Genomic DNA, 21468 nt, shown 5'->3' with positions numbered 1-21468 from the left:
GGCCCATGGTGGAACGGAGTGGACTGTATCAAGGCGAGCGGCTGGACAGAAAACCCTTTGACCAGCCCTCTAGCTTGCCCGGCTGGCTGGCCGGACCCTAGCTCAAAGAGAAGTTATGGGCTTGAGGCAGAAATGACGCGGGGGGAGGCTCTTTGGTCTGTGTTTTGCAGGAGATCTTCTGGCCCCAGCATCTCCAACTCTCAGCGCTCCAGTGGCCAGTGTGGACAGGGAAATGCCTGGAGCGGTTTGGGGGCGTGATCCCCAAATGCAGACACTCAGGAAAAAGAAGAGGGGCTTGATTCTGATCTCCGCTACCAAAGTTTGCCATTGGCTTGACTCCAGTGGAGCTGTGCTGTCTTACACCTGCTGGGGAAGCTGTCCCGTTGATGCCCACAGATCCATGGTGATTTTGGCAGGGGACGATCTGGTCTGGAGTGTTGAGACTGACCTCAGCTTTCCAGCCACTGAGCGTGCTTTGGGCTGGCTGCAGAATCACAGCCAAGCAAAGCCATGGCTACAAAGCCAGTAGGAATGGGCCGAGCTGCTTCTGTAAGTCAAAGCTGAAGGCAGATGGTGGCTCTTTCTGGGATCTGCCACAGCCTTGTAGGAAAGGTCCCGGACCCAGGGCGAATCAGTGTCGGCTGTGACCTTGGAAAGCTGTGGGAACTGCAGCCCAATCCTATCGGCACCAATCCACGTGCAGCTCCGCAATGCAATCAGCAAATCGGATTAACTCAGCTCTCCGGACACAGTCCCTCGCCCCACTGAGCCCATTGGCTGGATGCTGACCCCAATGGGGAGGGGAAAGTTTTGATGGAATTTGATTTCTCCAGCAGCGTGAAACCTGTCGATTTCAGCTCACTGGGCGTGTCGCTGGTTTGCACGTGCCCATCTCGTTCCGTCTCCAGGGGTGGCCATCCCCAGATGCCTCGAAAGAACTCCTTCAAGTTTCTGGTTCATCTGAACCCACTAGCGCAAAGGGCAAACTCAAAGGGAAGCCAGCAAGGGTCTGGCATGCTGGGGTTTGTCCAGCATCCCCAAAAGCCATGAGGGCTCAGCTTCCCAGGACGACCCGCCCTGGCCCACTGCATTTAATGCACCCTGAGACTCAGCATTTAGCAACACTAGCTCATCCGCTCGCCTCTCTGGCCGGCTCGCCAGCACCTCTGGGCCTTCTCACCTCCCCTGGCCAAGAGCAAGCACCTGACTCTGGTCGGTGACAGCAAGTTTCCAGCTCTCCTCCTCCAGCCTCATTCCTTGGGAATCGTGCTGCCGACATCATGCTGGGAGCTGAAATCCCATGGTTGGGGTGGGTGAGAGTTTACTCTTAGCTCAGGTTGGTGTCCTCCTACCCAGGTGGGAAGGGACCATTCATCCTCATAACACCAGCCATGGTCATTGGTACTGCGTAGGCCAGTAAATTCCTCTCCCGGAATTTAGGCTGCAGATTCTTCGTGCCCCTGAGTCCTCAGAGGCCCCACGCCGTGCCCTAGTAAAGGGAGTGGCGTCGGACTTCTCCAGTGGAAGCCGTGATCTGGGGGAGTGCTTGCTGTCCAGGATCCCTCTGGAGCCAGTGACGCTGAGGGCAGCCACACCTTTAGTCTGTAAAAAAAAAAAAAAAAAAAAGGGAGATCTTAAGGGGAATTTCTATCCAGGAGCTTGAAGTCTTCTTGGGGAGTCCCTACAAGCAGCGCCCAGAGCCGTGAGATGCTATGTGTCTCTGAGCTGTGTGTGTATATGGCCCCAATTGCTGTACTCTCTGCGCCCTGCATTCTGGTTTATTTGTGTCGCCCTCCTGGGGCAACGGGGCACCTCTGAGCCCCACTTCTTTTGTTCTGTTCATATCCTGGCCAACAAATGTCTCCCTTCTGGAGGGGATTTATTTCTCCTCTCAAGGCTTCCAGGGATCCTCTGGTGATTTGTACTAAAGGGATGGGTCCTGGGGCCTAGCCACACTCCCTGCTGTTTCAATTGGATATTTTTTCCTCCTTTCTGTCTCAAGCTGTTTGCCTAGCATTGCTGTGTGCCCTTGGTGAGGTGTCATGCTCCACCCCAGAGTTGGTTGCGGGCGTTCCTCTATGGATATAGTTCATAAATAGTATTTATTTTCCTGTCTCCCCCACCCCAGCCTCGCCTGCTTGTTGTGGTCTCCACCACTGGTTCTGTCTTATCTTCTAACCAATACGCCCCTGGGGCAAGAGAGGGTCATTTATTATATATTTGTACAGTGCCCGGCACAATGGGGCCCAAACTGGTTGCCACCTTTAGGCAGTACTGCAATATCGTTGTGTATTAATAATTGTGGATAACTAAAGCGCTTTGGGGTCCTTTTTGCTGCGCATAAACTATTAAATGGAGCCCAGCAATGCTACACAGTCCCATGGGCATAGCACAAAGGTGATTTACGAACCATAGGCACAGAGGGAGCCCTGCATCTACCTCTGGGGTGGAGCATGGCAGGTGGTTAATAGTGCACCGCAATGCTACGCAATCAGCTGCCATGCTCCGCCCCAGAGGTAGCTGCAGAGATCCCTTGGAGTATAGTTTGTGAAGGGTCCTTTGTGCTATGTGCATGTAAGGTATCGGCTGAGCGAGGCTGTGGAGACACTTCCTGGCCGTGGGATTGTGAACGGAACTCAGTCGGATAATTGGGGGCCCTTGTCGGCTGTCTGCTGCCTCAGTGTAGAGTAGGCCTCGAGAGCTAATCACCTACTTCCCGGCAGCATGAGTGGGCTGGCTCTAATTCTCTTGATTGTATAAAAGGGGGCTGTTAAGGTTCAAGTGGGAATGAAAGAATTAGAGGATAAGCAGGAGGCCAGTGCTCCCGCGGCGAGGTAATGGGATTTGCTTGGCCTGCCCCTTCCAGCCTGGCCTGTTGTCTCCTGTTCCAGCTGGGCTCGGGAACGGGAGGGAGCTTGAAGATCGGGCCATGCTGAGGTTAATTACACACGCGCGGCGCAGGGGGATAGGTCAGGGCCGCCTGCCGCAGTGGAAAAGGGAGTCCCCAGGCTCAAATGGTGCAGTTAAGAGAAGCCAGAGAGCAGCTGGGCATCTTGGTTGGACACCAAGGTTCCAGCCGGGGCACGATCACCTAATGTTTGAGGTGGCCAGAGAAGAGCCCAGTGTGAGATGAGTTGGCTGCAGATGGCATGTGCCCGACTCCTCGTTATGTAACAGTGCAAGGGGCTAGGAGCCATTCTGCTCGGCTATACCTGCTCGCGCAGGAGGAAAACCCGCCTGATTATGCATTCGCCCAAGCCGCGGCTCTTCTGGTCTCTTGGGCAAACGCACGTCCTTCCAAATGTCAGCGCTCAGCTGATCACCTTGGGGAGTTTCAAGTGGGGCTTTCACAGCTGAGTGGAGCTGGGAAGAGAGCACATTTCACTACCCTTCTGTGTCCCTTTTGCTGCAGTCAGGGCCCCTCCTCCACAAGCCGGGGAGAAGGCAGAGTCCCCCTGCGCTTAACCATAATGACAGTGATTAGTGATGGCAGGCCACAGCCCTGCTGTAAGCCAGTGCAGCTCCTTCGATGTCGGCGAAGTGGGGCCTGCTCACACCGGGCCTGGATTTGGCCCTGGGACTTCCCTGCAAGCAGCAGATTATGCATGAATTGGGGGTGCAGCCTAGGGGTTGGGGCGCCGGTCTGAGGGCTGGAAGACCCGTGTTGTAATCGCGGCTCTGACACTGACCTTGGGCAGGTCGCCTCGCCTCACCTCTGACCTCTGATCCACTGCGGATGTGAGTCTGTTACAGCCCCAGGCTGTAACCTCAGGCTGCGAGCTCTGGAGCCTGTTGGGGCTCTAATCTCAGCTGTTTTAATAACTGAGGAGGATCCCCTCCTTTTAAGCACCAGGCTCTCTGGTGACCAGCAGCCCCGGCAAGGGAAAGTATGAAGTACAAGGGAAGAGGGTTTGCAGTGAGACTTCATCCAGCGCCAGCTGCTTTCATGCCAGGATCTCAAAGGGCTTTAAAACAGCTCATGAGTTTAGCCTCCCAACCGCCCCGGCTGGGAAGCAGCCTGGTGAATCTCTGTGCTTCGCAGTGGAGACAGTACATGGCACACGCCTGCAGAGACAGTCCTGGCCCCAGGTGTCTTTCCCTCTAAAGTGCAGGCCTCTGCCACTTGAGCCCAAAGACAACACCCCTAGTCGCTCTCTGACCCACTCAGTGAGTCTGCCACTAAGGAGCAGCAACATACAGAGCCATGGCATTAGCATCAGCAAGTATTAAAGAGGAGAACCTGAGGCACACGTCTGCATAACTGGGAACTGATCCCAGATCTCCCAACCCCCATTCCTGTGTCTTAATCACAGAGCGCTCTGCCTAGTTCCCCGCTCTGCAAGTGCATCATAAAGGCCTATTGTGGCACAGGTGAAGTGGTCCCACCCTTACCTCTTCACTCCACCACTCGGGCTTGATCAACGCACGAACACTGACTGTGTCCAGGAGAGCCGATTCGACGCACAAAGCAGGGAGAATGATGAATGGCGGTTGCCTCTGTCGCTTACTTAGAAGTGGGTTGGAATTGAAATCTCTTGTTAAGACCTGTGAGTAATCCAGCAGCGCAGATATAATGGAAATATAGAACCCATCGGCCGGGGGAGTTAAACCGGTCAAAGCAGCCAGTGATCCCTGGAATTCTGCCACATCCAGCCTGGCTGCAGAGAAGGATGGAGGCAGGTTGTTACTTTGCCTTGTCGCGTCCATTGGAATTCTCTTCCTTATCAGTGGCAAAAAATTGTTTTACTAGAGAGATTTTAAGCGTGCCAAGGGAATTGGGGTGCTCGGCTCCCGCTCATTTTAAAGGAGAATTAGGGCCCAAATCTCTTGAAAATCTCAGTCTAAAGGTCTAATCTGCTATGTTAAGGGGAAAAAGTGCATCCATTCGCTCTACAGTTCTGCAACCACGTGTGTTAGTGGCAAAGGAGGATGCCTGTGGCAGGAGGGGAGTATAGTCTAGTGGTTAGAGGCTGGGTCTAGCCATCAGGATTCCCACACTCTATTCCTAGCTCTGTCACACACTTGGTGTGTGTCCGTGGGCCAACCATGTCCCTGCTCTGTGCCTCAGTTTCCCCTCTGTAAAATGGGGATGGTCGTACTTGGGGTGCGGTGGAACTTGCTCAGCGAATGCCCTTTAAAGAGGTTTGAACTTGTGAGATGAAAGACCCACAGAAGTTCAAAATGTTAGCATGATTATCAGCCAGCACCTGTCAGAGCATGGGATCAAAGCCACTAAACCTCAGCAAAGCGAGCCCCAGCAGGCAGAGGAGGGGCCATGGGAGAGCAGTGGTGTGGTTTTTCCCAGCAGCCTTTCATTGCTGGGGATCTTCTGAGTGCGGGAGAAAGAGTCCAACAGACTCTGGATCACAGGAGACAGAGATGCGGCGTCTTATTAGATAACCCAGTCCGTCTGCCTGCCAGCAAAGGGTTAACCCTGCATCTCTCCTTGTCCTGCCCAGCAGAAGGGATATTTCCCACCCTTATAAGTGCTCAAGAAACTACACTGGGCCAGGCCCTCAGCTGGTGTGAATTAACTCCAGTGTAGACAGAGCAACTGCACTGATTCGCACCTGCTCCGGCCAGGGCCCTATTGATGTGAAGGGTCCCGGAGCAGGCACCAGGCGCACTGATGGTCTGTAGGACCGTAGATGTCTGACGGCGCAAGTGGGCTGTCCATGTCTGAACCCTGGTTTGGTTGGGAATGTGGCCTCATGGTCATAGACCCGCCAGGATCTAGGCCCACCGGGATTCCCTGATGCATTTGTGTTTAACAGCTTTGTCCTGTCCAGGCTGTAAAAAAACACCCTGCTGGAACACGGATACCCCTCACTGTCCCAGGCCTCCATGGGCTAGTGTAGACAGCCCCTAAATGTGGTCATGTTGTTAGGGCTCAATCTGGAGCCCACTGAAATCAAGAGGCACTTGCATTGACTCCCATGGGCTGAGCCTGTGAAGACAATTTCAGTGAGAGCTGAGGGCGCAGGGTCGGGCCCTTCAAGAGCTTTGGGACTAGAGAGAATAAGCCACGGCCAACTGACATGTGGCGTGATGCAAAGCAGCCTGCTAGCCACCCCCTGCCTCGCGGGCGCCCACCAGCCGTGCATGCCTGTGGAATTCGAGAGGGGCTGTTGAAGCGCTACCCTGGTCAGTGACTGCTCGAGTGCCCCGTGGCCAGTCCAGGGAACTCACCGGCCAGGTTTCCATCTCGGAGACAGGGAAGACCAGCAAGGCAAGGAGGCTTGATACTGGTGGGGAGAGGGCTGGATGGGAAGGATTTGTTGCCGATCTGCTTGAGGCAGCCTTTCACCCTGACCTTTCGAAAGGGGGAATTAACACAGCTCCGGGGAATTTCGCCTGCCAACAGCATGAATTGAAACAGGCCAGTGAAGGGATTAAGTAGAGGACGATCATCACCCGAACTGCTACATTTGAGATGTTCTTCCCTTCCCAACCAAGAGAAATCCAGGAGGATGTATCCATTTATAAGCAAAGTACAAGCCTGGTGTTCTCAGCACTGCACAGACTGGAAGGCGCCCCATTGTAACAAGGACCTTGGGCCAGAGGCAGCTTGCAGCGGGATGGCAGCCGTTTTTGATCAGGTCCCCCTGTCGGTAGCATGCCCTGATTTGGGCACTGGGATGCTATCCAATCCATGGCAGTGAAGGAGAAGCTTGCTGCTTACCAGAGAAGATCTTGTCTGGACAGCAGAGGAGCTGATGGGCTCAATTAAAGGACACACTTGCCTTTCCTTCGGAATCCTGCACATTATGAGATGATCGTGCAATGTAACCAGGGACTGGATAGCAATCCTAGAATCATAGAACTGGAAGGGACCTCAAGAGGTCATCTAGTCCAGTCCCCTGCACTCAAGGCAGGACTAAGTATTCTGACAATATTCTGACAGCTTCATAAAACACATCACTGTGTATATTAATGTGGCATCCTTCATACTGAGTGTCCCCAGATGCTTCCGAGAGAATTTGTCCTACGGTCATCCAAGGAGAGGGAGGACAGGAAAGTGTCTAGTGTGATATTTAAAAGGGCAAGTGATTTTAACTATAGACCCACTGGGTCGATAGATGAAGACCTTAAACAAGTACATTAATTAATTAACAGATGAGCCCGCACACCCCAAGGCTGATTGGCCAAGATTTTTGGGCCCGGATGCTCAGAGATATTTAGGCACCTAACACTCATGGGACTCCGTGACTAGTGATTTCAGAGCCTTGATTTCCGGGTGTCCTAAAGGGGCCTGAGTTTCAGAGGGTGAATGCTCAGCGCCTTCTGAAATTAAGACCCTTTTAAAGCATCTCAAGTTGGGTGCCCAAAATCACTAGTCGGTTTTGGAAACCTTGGCCAGTGGGGTGGAGAGTCGATGTAGCTGGGAACCGCGGAATGTGTGAGCAGGCAGGGAGAAAGTGGGTGTGGTGTCTGCAGGGCTGGATGGAGCTACACCACGGAGATATGTGAACACCATTTATAACCGGCTTCAGAGAAACAGAGGAAACCAGGAAAGCCGATAGCAGATGGAGATAGATTTGTCCTGCTCCTTTGGAGCTACACTGTGGAGTTCTCTGGCTGCAGGATACTGGCTCCTCTGGGGGAGGGGACTTGGGAAACACCAGAGAAGATCCAGTTGCAGGAGATGAATTGAGCCCGAAAAAGGGATTTCAGCAGAGGCAGCGTCTAAGAAGGGTGAACGCTGGCACTGCTGGGCTGCAGCAGGATCTGAGGAGAATGAAGGTGACAGGGATGCTGTTCCTTTGTCTGATCACCAAACAAAATGCATCACGTTCCTCTTGGTGATCCATGGATGGGGAGGGGAGAGGGTGAGTCTGGAACCCCCGCTGCCAAGCATGTGTATCCCCTGTGGTAATTCGCAGGGGAAACGGGCTGGTCCTTGTGGAGGAAAGGTCCAATAGATGGAGGAAGCCCAGCCCACCAAGTGAGAGACCTCCAATGCATGTAGTCCACCTGCGATCTGCATAACAGGGTGAATGGACAGAAAGTGCAAGATCTGAGCATATCCTGTTAGCCAAGTGCTGGGGAAGGGACAGAACTGAGGGTACCCACAGATAGGCCAGCTCGTGATGAGATGATAGACAGCCCCTCCCTCTGCGTGGCTGCACTGTACAGAATCGCTCTTCTCCCTCTCTGTATTAGATAACCTGTCTAGACTATAGCGAGGCTGTAGCCTCTCTATGCAGCTGAGTGTTTGTCTCAAATCTATCCAATCGATTGAGGTGTTTATACCATGCTCCTCCTGTATCTTAGTGACCTTATCAATAAACAGTCCTGGAGAGATAATGATAATTAGTAATTATTTATTCCTTTGTATTGCAGTAGCACCTAGCAGCCCCAGGTGCAAACCAGGGCCCCATCGCACTAGGCACTGTCCAGACCCATCGTAAAAGACAGTCCCTGCCCCCAAAGAGCTTAGCAGCCACGGCCCTGATTCAATAAATTATTTAAACACCTCCTTTACTGAACTGGGGCCGAAACATACAAAAGAGACAAGGTGGGAGAAAGGCAGTATTTTCCCTATAGTACAGATGGGGAAACTGAGGCATAGAGCAATTAAGTGATTTGGCCAAGGTCACACAAGGAGTCTGTGGCAGAGCCTGGCATCTGGCTTGCAAGGGATTTCCATTGCATAACATTAAGCTCCTGTTTCTTAAAGAGAAGGGCACTTCCTCCTTGTAGGACAGGTGGGGTAGAAAGCCTCCAGGAGCGTACAAAGTGTTTCCCAAGAGTGGAGTGATGGTCTGTTATACACACTGTGCTGCATTAAACTAAAATGACTCTGCAAAATGTCAATCCATTAAATGTGGAATTCGCTGGGTATTTAAGCCTAATGGACTAGACAGGATGTGTGTTGGTGGAGACGTGGCAGTATTACCTTGCGGCATTCGTTTCCTTTATACCCGCTTCTGGATCTGGGCCCCTCCCGCACGTGGCTCTCTAACGATCACTCTCTCCCGGTGCTGCCCGTGGCTGCACAGAGCATTCGCACGTCTGAAGTTTCAGCTCCGTAACAATTCCCTTGTAGTGGGGGCAGGTCCAATGTATCGGTGGCTGCTCTTCCTGGAGGCTAAGCTGGCCGACATCTCGGGGCCTGGAAAACATCCTTCTGCCAACCCAGCTAGCGCTAACGCCCGAGGTTGAGGCTTGATGCACTCAAAGCATCTGGTCATTTTATTGTGTTCCAGTGATGAGTAATAACTGCTGAAGGCCTTGATCATGTTGCAGGCTCCGTAATGGGGCAAGGGCATCTTTGCAGTAACTGGTACCGTAAGTGCCGCGCTGTGATGGTCTTCCTAGCCAGCTCTTCTGATTTATTTTCCACTAGCAGTTGTATTAGGTGCTGTACATGCATGTCATAAGAGACATCGTCTAAACACACAAGACAGACAAGGGAAGGTTTATTACCTCCATTTAACAGCAGGGGACCTACAGCCTGGAGAGAGTGAGGGGTTTGCTCACGGCCATTAAAACGGCCCACTGCAGAGCTGTGAAGGATGGTGTGGTGGTCAAAGTACTCTTTTTGGAGAGCTGCATTCCAATTCCTGCCTCTGCCACAGACTGCCCATGTGACCTTGGGGAAGTCACTTAGCTGCTGCCTGCCTCGGTTTCCTCCGTCTGTACGATGGAGATAACAGCCCTGCTCTGCCTCCCAGCAGGCTGTGAAGATAAATACATTAAAGATTATGAGGGGTTCAGATCCTCTGATGTCTTAGATCTCCTGAGACCTGGCCATGTGCTTTCTCCACAAGACCCTGGCTCTAAGAGCTGGCATTGCTTGCATGACTGAAGTGGTGGGGATCAGCTGAGTAATACTTCTCTGCTCTCCTCTGGGATGGAAAAAGCCTGAATGATCCTGAAGAGACGATACCTCTCCCACCTTGGGCCTGGGTATCTCCCAGCTCTCTAGGAAACAAGAATGGTGCTTTGTGGAAAATGGGGCGGTTTTGGCATTTGGTTTTGTTCCACATCAGGGCAAAAACCAAGACCCTGCAATATTTTTCACCAAAAAACCAACAGAGAGAGAGAGAGAGAGTGTGTGTGCCCAGAACTCCCCTGGCAGGCCTGATTCAGAGCTGGTTCTCCAGTGTCCCTGGTGAGTGCCCCAACTACCAGGCTATAGAGCCAGGCTCTTGCTATGGCTCAGTTAATATTTAATTATTGATACCAGGTGGAATAGCTCCAGCAGGAGGCAGTCCAACCCAGCAGTCTCCAATTGCTGCTTGGTTGGGGCTCTCCCACAGCGGGCTCGCCTTCTGGTTTTGATCATAAATTCCTGGTCCTGACAGACCTTCCTGGCAACAGTTGTCCTAGATTCATAGGTTGCAAGGCCAAAAGGGGCCATTGTGATCATCTGGTCTGACCCCCTGTATAGCACAGGCCACAGAACTGCCCCCAAAATAATTCCTAGAGCAAATTGATACATGGCTGTGCAAAGTTTCAGTTCTAATGAACTGAATAAAAAATGTTTGATCCAAAAATTCCCCCCTTCCCAGCTTTAGAGACCAGCCATAGCCCTGTATTTTGGGGGAGCTGAACCCATGGCCAAATTTATTGCGTGTTGCCTGGTGATTCAATGCCCGCTCTGTAAGTCATTCCCTTAGGGATAGGGGACTCATTCTGGGCCAGCGCCTTTTATGGCTGCATTCTGCTGTGATTGTCGCTGGGGGTATTGCGACCGTTCAGTTTTCTGTGTAGCTGCTCCCTGGCTATTTATAGCAGCATTGCATTCACGGTGGTTTTATGTTCCATTGTTTTCATGCCTGGACCTATACCTTCAGTGCAATGGTTGCTGTTATTACCTGTTATTATTATTATTACTCATGTCTGGGTTTGTTTCCCCCCTATTGTCCTAAACTGCCTATAAAAATCCAACAGAGCCTTTCAAACAAGAGAAGAAAGAAACACAGAAATACCGTCACAGAATGAGCGTCGGTGACGCTGCCCCTCCTACAGCCCTAATGCAGGGCTCTGGCGGCAGAAGAAACCATTGTTAAATGATATGGCAGTAGTGCATAGAAGACCCAAGTGAAATTAGAGCCCCCATCGTGTGAGGAGCTGTAGAAACACACAGTAAGAGACCGCCCCTGTCCCGAAGAGCGTACAATCTATGCAAATGAACGGTGAGAGAGAAAGCCGAGTGGCAGTGACTAGAAATGGTAGAAACTGGAATTTCTGTCCCGTGGGAAATGGCGAGATTTCAACATTTGTTGTCACCCTGAATTGGGAAGAAAAGTCAAAATCTTGGAATATTTTCTGGAATGAAACAGTCCACAAATATTTTCTTATGATTTTATCATTTCCACTTTTGTCATCAAGTCAACCCACAACATTTAGATAATTTTCCACAAAAATGTTGACAACATCGCTAGGTTCCCATGAAATATTTCAGGGTAATCATACTGGCATGCCCTGACACAAAGCTGCTTCACTGGAAAATTTTCAGGCAGCTCTAGACGTGACTCACCTCAAGATTGCTCAGCAGCTCAGTGGCAGAGGCAGGACCAGACCCCAGCTCTCCAAGTTCAGTGTTTTATCCGCTAAACCCCACTGGCTGTCTACGCTGATACTTGACATCAAGAGGCAAGTCCATCCCTGGGGTGATCCCTGGATGTCACCAGAGTTACACCGGGGGGGATTTGGTCTCCACCCACAAGCATGGTTATTGGATGGCCCGGGGGGGGGTGAGCTGGTTATTTCAGTCCTGTTTCCGCTGGGCAGTTTGTAGACTGATAGATATGAAGGCCAGGAGGAACCATTATGATTACTTAGGCTGTCTTCCTGCATAACACAGGCCATGGACCTCCGCCCAGCGACCCCTGCAGTGGGAGGGGAGCGGGCGAGGTGGCTGCACATCAGGGCTGAGATGCAGTGGCCTGGTTTGCTGCTGGGGGAGAAACATGAGCTGTGTCTGCCCAGGTCCAACCAGTATAATACACCCAGTTTCGTTGCCGGTAGGGAAAACCTCCCATCGGTTAAGAATACCCGCTCTCCTGCCCGTCACCTCTAGGGCCTGGACAGCAAGGGAGAGGACAAAGGGCCAGAGCCTCAGACGCTGTGAATCGACAAAGCTCCATTGAAATAAACATCTCCATTGAAGTCACAGGAGCTATGCGGACTTACACCACTGAGGATCTGCCCTGTCTGAGGGTTATAGCCCTTAGGGTATGTCCACACTGCGGTGTAAGCCCAGGGTTTGAACTCAGGCTCAAGCCAAACCTCCCTTACATCTACACACAAATTGCACTAACTGAGGACTCAGACCCAGGGTCCCAGGACCCCACGGGGGGTGGAGGGTCTGAGCCTGAGTCAAGCTGGGACCCAGGGTTCAAGCTCTATTACTCTGCAGTGTAGACATAGCCGCACTGGACTCGGGCTGTTGGAGTCCTCCAAAAGTATCCCACAGGCCGACTTCCTTTGTCCTCTGGACAGTCAAGTTTGGTGGACGGTCAAGTTTTCCCAAACTGCTCCATGAACAAAGGGCTAGAGCAGCCACCTTTTGGGAGAGCACTAAGAAGTCTGGGAGATGGGTGGTGGGACTCGGGCCCACATAATGCAATGTAGGTGCTGGAGCCCCAGGCTGGGACCCAGGGTTCAACAATTCCTAACTGAGTGTAGACGCTCAAGCCTTATGTTAACAAACCCAGGGTCTGCTAACTTGCCTTCTACCAACCCTGAGCTTACACTGCAGTTACACCTGAGGCTGGCCCAGGTCAGCTGACTCAGGCTATGGGGCTGTTTAATTGCAGTGTAGACATTCAGGGTCAGGCTGGAGTCCAGGCTCTGGCACCCCCCATGGGATCCCAGAGCTCAGGCTCCAACCTGAGCCCGAATGTCTACACAGCAATATTAGAGACCCATGAGCCCAAGTCAGCTGATATGGGCCAACCGCGGGTGTTGGATTGCAGTTTAGACGTACCCTCAGAGACCTAGGCAAGCCCTGGCAAGCATCAGATCAAACCCTGTATAAAAGCCGCCTCATGTATAAGAGTGTGTGTGTCTGTGTGTGTGTGTAATACCCCTGCTTCCGGGTTGTTCAGACTCCTGGCAATGTAACATCATCTCCCGAACTCTCCCTTACCTTCCAGCCGAGTGACAGTGGCGTTCTGCAAGCGCCGTGCGATCCAGATGTTGATGAACATCTGAACTGGCTTTAGGACTGGCTGCCCTAAATGTTAATCAGCGTGATTTGGTTCACTTGGCTGCTCTCCTAAGCTGTGGTGGGCTTTCTGTTGAAAGGAGGGTGGGTCTGTGTTTGGAATTAGCTGCCGCACTTATTTGCTAATGGGATCCGGGCGCATGACTCCCTGGAACTGGTTTTCCATGCTCCCTCTGTCGTGGGTTTTTAAGGAGACTGGGTAATGAGGTGAGATTTCCCAGTGATTTAGTGCATGACTGGCCTCTTACGTACAGAGACGTGGGGTCCTTATTTGAAAAACTGGGCAGTTTTAGGAAGGATCCGGGGGTTAAAACTATATATGCTAATGAGACAGAGGAGGTAATAAATTAGTGCAGGCTAGAAATTGGTACACTGCAGTGTCCGCTCATCAACCCGTTCCTGACCGCCGGCTCCCCCACCCCCTGCTCTTCCAGTCTTGGGCTCTGCCATGACACGTCAGTCCCAACCCAACCCACAGCCCCTGCTAGCCCATTCCTGGCCTCTGCACATACACACAGTTCTGCCAACGCCCCTCGACCCTCCACTGCATCCCCCCACTACCGCAGCTCCACTCGAGCAGAGGCTGCCAGCTCTCATGCTGTGCACAAAGAGGGAACGAAGCACAAGCCACCAATCTCCTGTCCCCTCCGGCGATCTAGGGCAGCATTTGGATCCCGGCCTGCCCAACTAAAAGCCCGGTGTCTTGGCCCACGGAGCCATCCAAACACATTGATCAGAGAAAGCGAGACCCTGATTTAAAAGCCCATTCAATTGCAGGAATGACCCACCAGCGCAGCCCTGAGCGATCTCCATTCTCCCTGCTATGAGGCAGGGATCCACTAGCCCCCCCCCCGGCTCGTGCTGCAGTGTGGAAGGTGGCGCCTGTCGAGGAGAGCCTGCCCCGGCCCCATCCATCTCTTCTCCTGTCAGGTTTCCAAGGCGTTTCGACCATCTCTCTTGCTTGCACCTGCCAGTTGCTCCAACTGCAGCCGCTGTATCTGGATGTCTGGTGTTGCTGGAAGGTTGAAAGCCATCCCGGTCCCAGAGGAGAGTACAGCATGGGCAAGTCGCCCTGTCACTGCGTAACATAATCTGACTGGCGCTAAACCAGCCCCGGCTGCATTGCTGAGCTGGAAGGTCTGCTCCGCTTTCCTCTTGAGCTAGATTAGCCAAGATGGACGAAATTAGAGACTGTCCACAGCACAAGCAAGTGCCCCAGATAGTGGGTCTAGGCCAGGTCTGCAGTCTGCGTCTGTGCAGCTTTGCTGGCTCTGTTGCCCTTGGACTTTCTGTGCAAGGACTTGCAAAGGGGGTGGAGAGAGAGGGATGCTTGCAGAGCTCCTCAGGAGATGGGCCAGGGGTTAGGAGACTAGCTGTGGGCTTGGGAAACCCGTGCTTGATTCCTTGCTCTGCCACAGATTTCCTGTCTGTCCTTAGTGTCTCTGGGCCTCAGTTTGCCATCTGTGAGATGGGGATAACTATTCTTCTTTACTTCACTGGTCTGCTGGGGGGCAAAGGGGGCCACGTGAGTGCCATAGGTAGGTGGAAAGGGGATGTATGTTTCTGCCTCCTTTACTGGGTTTGGAGTTGTCCCACCAAAACTGATAGCTCCTTGTGGATCTCACATGATGGGGAATTTTGCACTTGGTCCCAACCTTTATGAAGTGGGAAAGTGCCTGTGGGGGACCGATAACATTCAGATTGGGTCAGAAATGCTAAACCCGGCAGCTGCATGTCAGTGGCCTGGGAGTGGCTTTCTGTATCTAGCTGTGTATACCGTGCCCATCACCCTGGTGTCCGAGAGATACGGCACACACGTTAGCTGCCTTGGGCGCCCCGATCGGTGGGGACAATCAGGCACCCAGACCTCTGGATGAACTAAAGCGTGTCTACAAGTACCCCTGGCGCAGGACTGTGTCTGCAGCTATTGCTGCCCGCAAGCACGGACAGAGAGGCCCCCCCTGAAAATCTGGCCCCAGCAGAGTGCACTGGGGCCTTTTGCAGCAGAAGATATAAACACACAACACTGCTCTACCCAGCGGTCCACACGAGGAAATGGAGCCCTGTCTTCATCAGCAGCCGTGGGACGGCGATTGATGGGCAGTGGGGTCCTGGGGCATGCAGGAGAACGGAGACCCCTTTGAATGGCCCTGTCCTTTCGGATCCACAGACGAGCTCTCCAATGAAAGAGAAGGGGTCCTCAATCGAGAAGACAAAGAGACAATATAACCTGGAAATCCTGGTGTTCAAAGCTCCCCCTTTTCTGCAGTGACTCGGCACTGATACCTTCTTGCGGATCGCATGGTTGTACACTCCATCTGCAGGTGTAGCTGTCCCCTGCCACGCACTGTAGGCAGAGACAGGAGAGCGTGGGCTGCAGCAGGAACAGTCTATAAATGGGTCTGCACCCTGCTCTAGCCTACAGAGCAGAGCATAGCAAGTCAGGGTTCCTGGGGCCAGTGTCTCCATGGGCCTGAGCCTGGCATGGCTGCAACCCACAGGCTTTATCCGGCAGCATTCGATCCTTTTTTGATCCGAAGGGGGGGAGAGGAGCAGCGGGGCGCAGACGTGGATTTTGATTGAATCCTCTGTGACTGCATACGTGCAGAAGGCGAAGCAGGGCAATCCAGCTCGAAGGGCCCAGGAACCGTCCGAGGGAAGTGTGGCAGCTCACGGACATGCTCGGTAGCCGGTTCTGAAGCTTTCATTTAGAGGCAGCTGCCAGTCACCCTTCCAGAGCTGAGCCAATTGGAGCTCAGGAGTGAGGGGACGGGGTATAAATGCAGGAATTAAAGACAACTCTGCGGACCCATTGGCTGATCCACATGGGACTGAGAAACTATCTGCTCTGGGGGCGGGGTCCCAATACCTGAACCCCTTTGGACACAGGCTACAGATTCAGCTTATCAGCTGCTGAGCAGACCAGTCAGCTGTTAACCCAAAGGCGGGAATGCTGCTGTGAAGGATTCCAGACTCCGGTTTGCTGCCAAGGTGCTGGAGGGTTTGGAAAAGACCGGGGATGCTGCCATTCTTTCCAGGCTCGGAAGTATCCCGGTGGCACCCGCTACATATTGTAACTACACTACAGGGACTGAGAAATCATCGCTGAGAGAAGATCAGAGGGCAGTGCGTGTGTGCCAAAGGAGGGAAGTTGTGTTGAAATGCTGCATTTAAATATACCCAACAGCCACGAAGTGGGGATGTGTGTATAGCAAACACCAGCAGACAGCTACCTAACAGCTTTTGGTTAAGAAGTTATTCATCAGTATCTCTTGGAAGCTGGCTGGGAACTATTAACCGCTCCATTCAGGGCTTTACGTACAATACCCTTTAAACTATAACTTTGTGCAATGTTTTGTTTTTTTTGGTTTTTTTTTGCAAAGTCTGGATAAGACAGAGCTCTGGCCTCTTCAGCAAGCAGTTCAGCGGAGGTGCAGGAAAAGGGGTGTGTAGAAGAGTTAGATGTAATATGACCTCAGCACTCCATATCCCATTACACCCTCGTTCACAACCATTCAAAGTGGGGGCAAATGCTACCATTCTGATCCGGCAGAGTTTTACATCCACGTTGTTCTCACATGGCACTGATGTCAACGGCCACCTAAAATGGAGAGTCCTGGCTTTGTCCCTGATCCACAGGGTGACCTTGGATATGTGGCTAAACCTGCCTGTGCCTCAGTTTCCTCCTCTGTAAAATGGAGATAACGTGTCCTGGCCTGATGCACAGGGGTTAGTGGGCAGTTTGGTGGCCTGCAAAGTGCATAGAGATCTTGCTATGGAAGGTGTTAGTAAGCCCTGCTAGTGTAGGCATAAGGGAAGGTACCTGCTTCTTTTCGTAGTGACATTCCCATCAGAGAAAAGCCAGTAATAAAAACCCAGTCTGCTGGGGAGCTGCTCAAGGGTTAGCTGGTGAATCCATTACTCCCACTGGTATGCAGGGTTTTTATCAAGATTTTTATCGAGAGACTTACAATATTGGCGGCTTTTCTTAAAGCCCCAGCCCCGGGAGTCAGGGGATTACATGAGAATCTCAGGTGTCAGTAAAAAAAAAAAAAAAAAAGTTTTTTAGCCTTCATGGTTGAAGGAAAAAGCTTGAAACCATGGCCACTTTCAAGTCATGGTTTTTGTGTGTCTAAAGAAACATAAAAAGAAACCCATTATTTGTCAGTTTCTTACAATCTCATGGTTTTTAAGTCAGTTTCATGATTTGGGGGGCTTGACTCATGTTTTTTGGATACTTGGGGTTGGCAGTGCGGGCTGACATGGCAATCCCATTGTTTCCAGTGGGACCGCTTACACGAATCGTGGCTCAGCAACGTGATCGAATGGTTCCCAAGCTAGCCCAAAATAAACAGACCAGAGGTGCAAACGGGGCCTGTAGCTTAATGGCTGCCCATGGGCTACGATAAACAGACCAGCCCATTGGACTCTGAGGCTTGTTCGGACTTCTAAAGGGATCTATTTCTCGTGACACATTCACACCCCTGCACTTGGTAGAACTTTGGCCTCCCTACACTAAAGATTAATCTGTGCGATTTTCAGATGATAAATTTTTAAGAAGTTGGTGGCTTTGGAGAAAAACAGCTGATCTTGGCTCAGGAAGGCCTTGTTTGCAACACAGACACCTGGCAGGAAGACAAGGCTGGGCTAATGAACAAGTCATCCCATGTAGTTATAGCTGGGGTGGAAATCACCTGCTATGGTTGATGTTGCTGCTTGGGATTCAAAACACGTTTAACCCGCTGAGAAACTGACAACTAAGAAAGTTCTCCTCCGCTGGGGCTGGGTGGAAGGGGAGGGTCTGACTCCTAATCTGGAAGATGAGGATTACCTGTAACTGGGCAGAAGTGGGATGACACGCTATATTGCTATCTCATGGCCTTTCCTTCCAGAAGCTGCAACGGGATGTTGGCTTCTAGGGTGTGCTAAAGGGGACTGGGCCTTTAAGGGATGAGCTTCCCAGCCAGAGAGGCTGGACGAGATGCCTTGAGGCTCTGGTTGTTAGGCACAGCTGGTTGTAAATGGACGCAGAATAAAGCAGATCTCTGGCAAGTGCCATCAGCACGGTGTGATCCCTGAGCATCACACGGGCCTCACTTCTACCTTCTAATCATCGGCAGGTGGCTGCGCTGGGGAAAGGGCCGGCCGCTGACATGGAGAATGGGCAATGGGAGGGCGATGGGTGAGACTTCCAGCCGCTTTGGGATTAACAGGGTTCTCCTCCCTGCCTTTCTCCCAGGCGTTGAAGCCAGCAGTGCTGGAGCAGTCGGGCTTCCATAGGAGAAGTTTTCGGCAGGCAAGAAGGCCCCGAACTGAGCTGGCTAGGACTGGAGCTGTGCAGCGGCCGATGGACCGTGCCCTCTGAGAGGTGAGCCTGGGCTGGGGCGACCGGAGGGCGGGTGTGTTGTCGCTTACCAGGGTGGTTCTTTGGGGTGTGCTCAGAGTTGGGGACACAGGGAAGAGCTGCTCACCATGAGAACAGCTGATCGGGCTCTTCGTGGCCATGAGCATGTCTACCTGCCCCCATGTGTCCCCTCCTCCTGCTGTCAGGTGGCCTCCGCTCCAACCATCCATCTGCTGACAGCTGATTCGTTGCAGCAGCCGCACGAGGAGCAAAATCCTGGCTGCACTGAAGTCAAGTGAAGTTTAGTCCCTGACACCAGTGGGGCCCAGATTTCACCCCAGGTATCTGGAGAGGTCTGTCTCCCCTGTCCCTTGTAAAACACTGATCAGAACCCAGCCAGTAGCAGGAATGGAGAAGGATGGGCTTGTGGTCGAAGTGCTAGAGATGTAGGGTCACTCCGGCTCTGGCATGCACTCCTTGTGTGACCTCAGGCACGTCGCTTAGTCTCGCTGTTCCTGTCTGTAAAAGGGGGTAATAATCCTCCCTGTGTTAATTGAGAGTGTAAATTCTTTGGGGCAGGGAGTGTTTCAATGCATACGTACAGCACCTAGCGCCGCAGGGAGCTGCGCTTGCTTAGGGGTATCAAGTTGGTACGATAAGGTGAGGAATGATGATAACCTGTCAATGCTTCATTCCTCACCGGGTCCCCCATCCCCCGCAATGTCTCATGACCCTGTGCTGCACTGTGCCGTGGAGCTGCGCTGTTCTGTACATCTCACTTAACACTGTTTTGCCCCTGTCACGGTCTTGCTGAATCTCAAATCCAGGCAGTGCCTGGCTCAGCAGTAAATATCCCCTTTGAGCATATTTACTCTCCTATCGATCCGTTTTTTTCATTCGTGTAGATTATCTGGAGTTGTGAATAAGGAATGGCTCTGCTGTCCTCTCCCAAGGCTGGAGAGAAATATGGCTTCAGACTAGGGCATTCCTGACCGCCGCTTTCCAGGGCTGCAGCTGGGGGTCTCAGTGACACTGGATTTGAGTTCTGGTGGAGCGAATTGAATCGGAAATGCCCCTGGGAGTCAGAAAAGGTGCAGTGTCTAGGGGGAAGGGAATGGGGCCGGGGGGCCAAGGTATGACTGGACAGGGCTTGGAGCAATGGAGGGACAGAACTGGCTGGGGAAATGGTTGTTCCATCCCATGTGAGTTTTTGAGATTTTGAAATATTTCCCCATTCTGAATCACGATGAAACATCAAAATCTCAGCATTTTCAGGCATTGGTACCCTGAAATAAACTGCATTGGGTCAGTCAGATCATTTGGTCTTGATAATGTCGAACTGTTTTGTTCCGATTTCGACCTTCAAAATGTTTTTTAAACTTTTAAAAAAGTATTAATTCCCTAACATTTCCAACCAAAAGTGAAACGTTTTACTTAAAAAAAGGTCAAAATGTTTCAACCGTTTCAGAATGTTTCCTTTTTTAAAAAAACATTTTTGAATTGATAAGTTTATGGAGGGCACGATATGAGACTGCCTACGTTGGGATGTAGCCGATCTGTGACTGCAAGCAGCAAATATCTCCAATGGCTGGAGATGAGACACTGGGTGGGGAGCGCTCTGAGTTACTACAGAGGATTCTTTCCCAGGTGTCTGGCTGGTGGGTCTCGCCCACATGTCAGGATCTCACCGATCACCGTATTTGGGGTCGGGAAGGAATTTTTCTCTCAGGTCAGATTGGCAGAGACCCTGATGGTTTTTTGCCTTCCTCTGCAGCAAGGGGGTTGGGTCACTTGCTGATTTAAACTAGTGTAAATGGTGAGTTCTCTGGAACTTGACGTCTTTAAACCATGATTTGAGGATTCAGAAACTCAACCAGAGGCTGGGGGTCTATCACTGGAGCGGGTGGGTGAGGTTCTGTGGCCTGCGATGTGCGGGAGATCAGACGAGGTGATCGTGATGGTCCCGTCTGACCTTAAAGTCTAGAAGTCTATTTGTCAAAGCCGATCCTTTCCCATGAACAGTTTCAACCCCTCGGCATCTCCCAACGAAAAGCTGTATAGTCTGAAAATTCCTGACCCGCTCTAGGAGAAATTCTCCCCTCCACTGCTAAAGCCCCGGGCAGAATTCCCTCAGGTGGAGGCACTGCATATGCCAACCAGAAGCGGCCCTACGTTGCCAGCTGCCATTGTAAGCCTTGGCACACGGGGCAAGCCAGCGTGGGAGGGGTATCTCCAGAGTCCCATAGGCAGCTCTTGGGGGACGACTGCAACTTAGAGCAACCCCTGGCTATTCTAATTGATGCCGCCCCTGGAGAAATCCAGACGGGGGGGTGGGAGGAGCGGCACAATGGTGCTTTGAAGCACTCTCTGCCCCTTTTGTGCTGTACCTCTGGGAGTCTCAGCTCAAGTATCTCATCAAATGCTGCAGGATTCCTCTCTGCTGCCTGGAGCCAGAGATTTTAAGGCCGGAAGGGACCGTTCTGATCATCTGTTCTGACCGGCTGCAGAACAGCAGCTGGAGAATTTCAGGTGGCAGTGACAGTGGTTACACCGGTGATCCCCAGTCAAGGATGCGGCCCCGCTGTGCTAAGCGCTGCGCAGACAGATAGCACAGAAGACAGTCCTTGCCCAGGAGAGCTTGCTGGCCAGGGGTCCAGGAAGGTTGAGCTGGAAGGGATCTCAAGAGATCATCTAATTGCTCCCCCCGCACGCAGGATGAAGTATATGATCAGACAAATGGGGAAGGGGTGAATGGGAAGAAGTGGTAACAAAGTGAACCGAGTTTAGCAGAAAAACAGACGTCTCCTTGATACTTTATATATAAACCTAAACCAGCCCTGCACAACATCAATTATCTGAGCCTAATTCCCTCTTATCTGACACAGGGTCATGCCTGCCCACGTCTGTGAATTGCATTGAACGTTCCCTCAATTGTCCAACACCT

General features: G+C 52.0%; 1 protein-coding gene across 2 annotated transcripts in view; it reads left to right on the top strand.

Annotated features, from left to right (window-relative positions):
• The window catches only part of SRRM3 (serine/arginine repetitive matrix 3), a 178697-nt gene that overhangs the window by 42338 nt on the left and 114891 nt on the right, over positions 1-21468 (top strand). For both annotated transcript variants that reach the window (XM_074974574.1, XM_074974575.1), the window contains exon 2: positions 18420-18548. The gene's annotated coding sequence lies outside the window, so the exon portion shown is untranslated. The remainder of the gene's footprint in view (positions 1-18419; positions 18549-21468) is intronic.

Source organism: Natator depressus, chromosome 17 (genome assembly GCF_965152275.1).
Source record: "Natator depressus isolate rNatDep1 chromosome 17, rNatDep2.hap1, whole genome shotgun sequence".
Lineage (NCBI taxonomy): Eukaryota > Metazoa > Chordata > Testudines > Cheloniidae > Natator > Natator depressus.
The sequence above is the reverse complement of the archived record's forward strand: the minus strand, read 5'-3'. Positions and strand labels throughout refer to the sequence as shown.